The sequence below is a fragment of the Stegodyphus dumicola genome, chromosome 2 (genome assembly GCF_044657685.1).
Source record: "Stegodyphus dumicola isolate Sdum_Otavi_A_Nest chromosome 2, ASM4465768v1".
Classification (NCBI taxonomy): domain Eukaryota; kingdom Metazoa; phylum Arthropoda; class Arachnida; order Araneae; family Eresidae; genus Stegodyphus; species Stegodyphus dumicola.
The window spans coordinates 267,381,675-267,386,967 of NC_140769.1; the positions used below are offsets into that span (position 1 = coordinate 267,381,675).

General features: G+C 34.0%; 1 pseudogene; it reads right to left on the minus strand.

Annotated features, from left to right (window-relative positions):
* Positions 1-1,025: 1,025 nt before the first annotated feature.
* On the minus strand, positions 1,026-3,263 carry LOC146998969 (protein brain tumor pseudogene; annotated as a pseudogene).
* Between the last annotated feature and the right edge of the window lie 2,030 nt (positions 3,264-5,293).

Consider the following 5,293-nt stretch of genomic DNA (forward strand, 5'->3'; position numbering starts at 1 on the left):
GTTTACATTACTCAGAACTAGTTAAAAGTTAAATTCTCAAATATTTGGAATATAACAGGACTGAGTTCGCCAAAGCAAAAGTTCGCATGACTCGATAACTATCAGATCTTGATGTAACTATTTTCAACACTTTTCACTTAGATTACTTAAAAATCTGTTCGGCGCGTAATAAGAACGAGCAATAAATATAAATAAGTCAACACGAAATTTGATACACATTAAAATTAACAGGTAAAGTAGCACCCATGTTAAATATAACTAATAAAACCTGGAATGTAATCTAAATTGACAGTACAGGAGAAAAATGCCTGCACAGTATTGGAACAGAACAGTCCTGGTGGATGAGACAGGTCACAAAGGCAAAGGTAGGTACTGTGGTCCAAGCATTTTATTAAGGTAGAAAACTCAGATTGGCAGAGTATTGAACAACTGTTTTCACAAAGCGGCCACCAATCTTCAAAAGGAAATCACAGGAAAAAGGTTTTTACAATGTATCTTTGGCTTTACCAGTCTTCTTAAAAAATTGTGTTTTACCATTAATAAGTTAAACATTGTTACATTTCAATATAGCACAAAAATTTGTGGGAACAAGCAATGTATGCAGCTTCAATAGTAGCTGCTGGCTATTATGACTAGGGCCAGTAATAACATTTGACAACTGCAAAAAATATGGTATATCTTAAAGTAACTATTTTAATTTCAAATCCAGCATAATAATGCGTGTCAAGTAAGAGGACACTTCTAGAAAAGTACTTGGAGTATTAAGTGCCTCTTCATTAACAAGTGACCGCTGTATTCAAGTGTGCACATAAAAACTGTTGGACATCTTCACATTTTATTCTGCAAACTAAATTTACAGATAACACCAACAATTTGCAAATACAGGTTACCACATATGTTTCTTCCAATAACTTTCTTTCACATATTTACTTTCCCATTTCATTTGCAACAGCTGCCCGAAAAGGCAATAACTGAGTATAATATTTCAAATACAACAACTTCATTAAAGATGATTTCCACATAGTTTAAATTCCTAAACATGGAATCTACATATAACGATAGATGTACAAGTGGTAATCCTTGCTAGCAAGGACAACTGAGCCGTCATCCATTAAAGCAACATCAAAGCACTGGGCATGCTTAACTTTACTTTCAAAAGCATTCACTAATTGTCCATCTTGTGTGAATATTGTAATGTTGAAGTTGTTGTGATTGTCAGCTACTAAAATTTCACCATTCTGATTAATACAGACACCAATGGGATAGTTAGTAAGACCCTCACCTCCTATCTGACGAAGAAATGCTCCATCATAGTGTGTTCGGTTATCACTAATAAATATTTCTTCCTTATCATTCACTACAACTCCATTTGGAAACTCTATATGTTTAGAGCAACCAAATTTCTACAAGACATTACCAAGTTGGTCAAAGATTATCACTCTCATGACCTTACACTCAATGACAATAATTCGACCATTAATGTCAACAGCCACTCCTCGAGGATGCTGAAGAATATTATCCCCAAATTTTCTAACAAACTGTCCATATTGATTATATATTTGAATTTGATGAGTAGGGCTTCTCTCTGTTACAATAATGTCTCCAGATGTTTTCTCAATAGAAACTCTATTGGGATATAACAACTGTCCATCTCTTTTTCCCCATTCTGCAAATTGAAATTGAAATCTTCCTACTTTATCAAAAACTTGTATTCTGTGATTATTTGTATCTGCTACTAGGATATCATTTTGGACATTAACTGCTACACCACTAGGCTCAGTAAATTGTCCTTCCATAACACCAAAGTCTCCAAACTTACAATGATAAATCATTTTTTGCCTTTTAATTTGAGATCTTATGGGATACATGCTGGGAGAAATGAATTTGGGTGAAAAATCAACGGCTGGTTCACTAGTCAGATGAAATAAGTCAGCTGTTCCACTGGACCAATTTTCATATGGGGACTTGACCATATCAGACCTCACCATTTCACTGGACCATTTCATACCACCCAAACTTGTAGAAAATGCTCCAAGGCTATTTGCAGAACCAAGGCTATTTGCAGAACATTTAGATATGATGTTTGACTCATAGGCATGCGCATTTTGATAGGTACGATCAGAATTAACCACACCATTTGGCCTTGCAATTGTTTGTGCCTTAGTAGTTGGAACATCTTCAGAATTATGGCTAATATATCCAAACGTGTTCCGAACACCAACTTGGATGGCCTGGTGATTGGACAGGAACTCAAGATCTAAAGATTGCATATTGACTTCAGGATTATACGAAATAATACTCTGTAATTTAGAGTCAAGAAGCTGTTTAAACATTAAAATTTCTGAATTGCTGTAGAATCTCTTCTTAATGCGATCAACAAACAGAAGCGTTTGTTAACCCCTTTCTATCATTTCTTGGACTTTATTGCCCATTAAAGTTAAAGAAACCATCTTAGTATTATACAGATCGTCAAGCTCTTTCTTCAGTTCTTCTTTACGTTCTTCCAATACAGAACAATAAAAATTAAAAGTGTCATCGATTTTTGTTTGTGCTTTATGATACTGCATTTGCAGACGTGATGAAAAATCTTCTACAGATTTGGCAGCACTTCTTAAATCATTCGTTTTGGTTTTGCTCCTTTCAAGCAAATCCTCAAGTATTTCTTGAGATTTGTAATCATGGAGACCTTTTGGATGATCATTCTTCATGCATTCTTTGCAAATTGGTGTATTACATGCTTTACAAAAGGATCTGAGCGTTTCCATCATGTGTCGAGGACAACGTTTCACTTTATCTGTTTTAAAGTCATCTTTGTCGAACTTCTCATTATGATTGAAAATATGATGACCTTCAAAATAATTCATAAATTGATGAGCCATGACACAATTTCGGCACAAATAACTGTCACAATCAAAGCAAAGAGCAACAGCGTGAGTATCTTTTGCCTTGCAACCAGTGCAAGGATGAGAAACTTCTAAGGCAGAGGTTTCAAGCACATTGCTGATGGCGTTACCTTGAGATAAAAGAGCACGATCCTGTTCATACTTGGGACAATGGATTTTATCGTGGTTTTCTGTTAGTTTTTCACGACAAGTTTCGCAGAAAGTGCGTAAACAAGGTAAAACTTTTTGAGCTGTATATGTTTCGGGGCAAAGACTGCCCTCAGTGCCTACGTTTTCCGGTTGTGCTCGGTCTCCAAAGGACTCTAACTGACGAGATCCAAATAATGAGGAATCTAGGACAGAAGGAGTAGGTGATGCCATTATAAGAGATGCCTCAAATTATTGAAGAACCAACCTGGAAAACAAATGAAGAAAGTAAATATTGAAAAATATACAATATAACAATTATATTTCCCATAAAAATTTTCACTTCTTGTGTAGTTTCTAACAGAATTACAAAACTTACAGCAGTTACTTCCTAGGACCAACACAGATATGCTCACCTTAAACATAAAATTTACAACCAGGGTTCGTACACATTTCTGTAGACGGAAATTAAGTACTTTTAAGGACCATTAATGAAAACAAATAAGGACCTATCAGCAAATGGGAGCTGAATAAATTTAATTAAAGATATTATCTATGCCTGAACTTCACTTTTGTAATACCAATTTAAAAATAAAATAGATCCGTAAGTAGATGCATTACTATTAAACATAATTATTAATAAGCTTGATAATAAAATAAACTTTGCGAAATTTATCAAGTAGCATTAAATATTTTACACTCATATAATAGTTGGACATATTTGAAAGAAGATAAGTGACATTTTATTTGCGTTTTACTAACAGTTGGCTTTATGTTGATTATTTTTGTGTCTCATTTTGTCACAAACTCAGTCTAGAGCTTTAAATAGCCAGTAGATTTCACGTCAAGCGGCATAGGTTAAAATGAGATGTAAAAATGCATGATTCATTACAAAAGACTAGCTGTTGTCTTTCGTTATGAATCATGCATTTTTGCTACTGCATTTTTGCTACAGAATAAGAACATGCGTTTATGGTCTGCCGTTTGCCTAGAGAGAGATCTGCTGATCAGAACAAACCTGTAGGGTCTGATCTAGGCACGGTCGGCAAGTGTTGAAAGTTAGTCAGGCTCTGTTTGATGCAGTTAGTGTCGTAGCTTCGTGTACAGTTCCAGGGGTTGTAACCCAGGTAATATACTTTAAGGTTCCAATAAGCCAAAGCACCAGAGTGATAAGTTGTTTTGTATTATTTCAAGTCTCACTAAATGCGAAGAATAAGTTTTACATGGATTTTACATTTTCGAGTTTTATCTCGTGACCACGGTAAGGATAAATGAAACGTAATAACTCCTTTTAATATGCAGAGATAATTTTTAAGAATAAGCAGTTAGTTATAAATTATTTAATTAAATCAGCTAGTTGGATAACCTTAATCCTTATGGATTTACATGACCACTATTAGATTTTACTTATTTTTTAACAATATTTGTTAACTATATTTGTTAAAAAAGCCCTATTAAAATCACAATCTAATAAAATTTCACAGTTTAAAATATATGTAATTTATGACATTGATTCTTAGAAAAATATCAGGATAATTACACATTAAAACCTAGAAAACATTTATGTTTTGCAGCAACAACACTCAACAAAATATTTATGCTTCCTTTTAATTTGAAGCCTTCCTAGACATTTTGGCTAATTTATATCAATTTCCTCCTCTATAAACATCTTTTCTAACAATCAGAAATTTGCCTCAATACGAAAACCAATGTTCTCAATATTTTCTGCGTGCTTTATCTTCTAATTTGTAAACCTCTTCACAATGTACCTATGAGGATTTATTTGATCTGGTGACAGTTAAATAGTCCAAAATATCCACACAGACGTGAAAGAAATTATTGCTATGTCTGAAAGTAACTACAAAGTCAGACAAAGGTTTAAATAAGCAGAACCTAGACCGTAAACGCATGTTCATATGCTAAGAAAGTCAATTACAGCTCGCGGTGATGTAATTAAACAAGAAGAGTCAAATTCAAATTAAAAACGAGGACGCCTGGTCAAAGACTAAAGAATATAATTTTAATTTATGCTAGCTCAATAACTCTATCATCATAACAAATTGAAATGTCAGCAGTGATAATCCAAAGCAGTTACAAATGATCAGAGCTGGCAGGAACTAATGCAGCAAACAAGCGGAGAGGTCAGAAACACGTTCTGTCTTATACTCCAAAAACCTCAGTTTAAAAACTGTCTAAGTGATTGCATTCTGGTCAGGAAAGCGAAATAAGAAATTATAGTAAAGGCCGAAATTATAAACAATTGG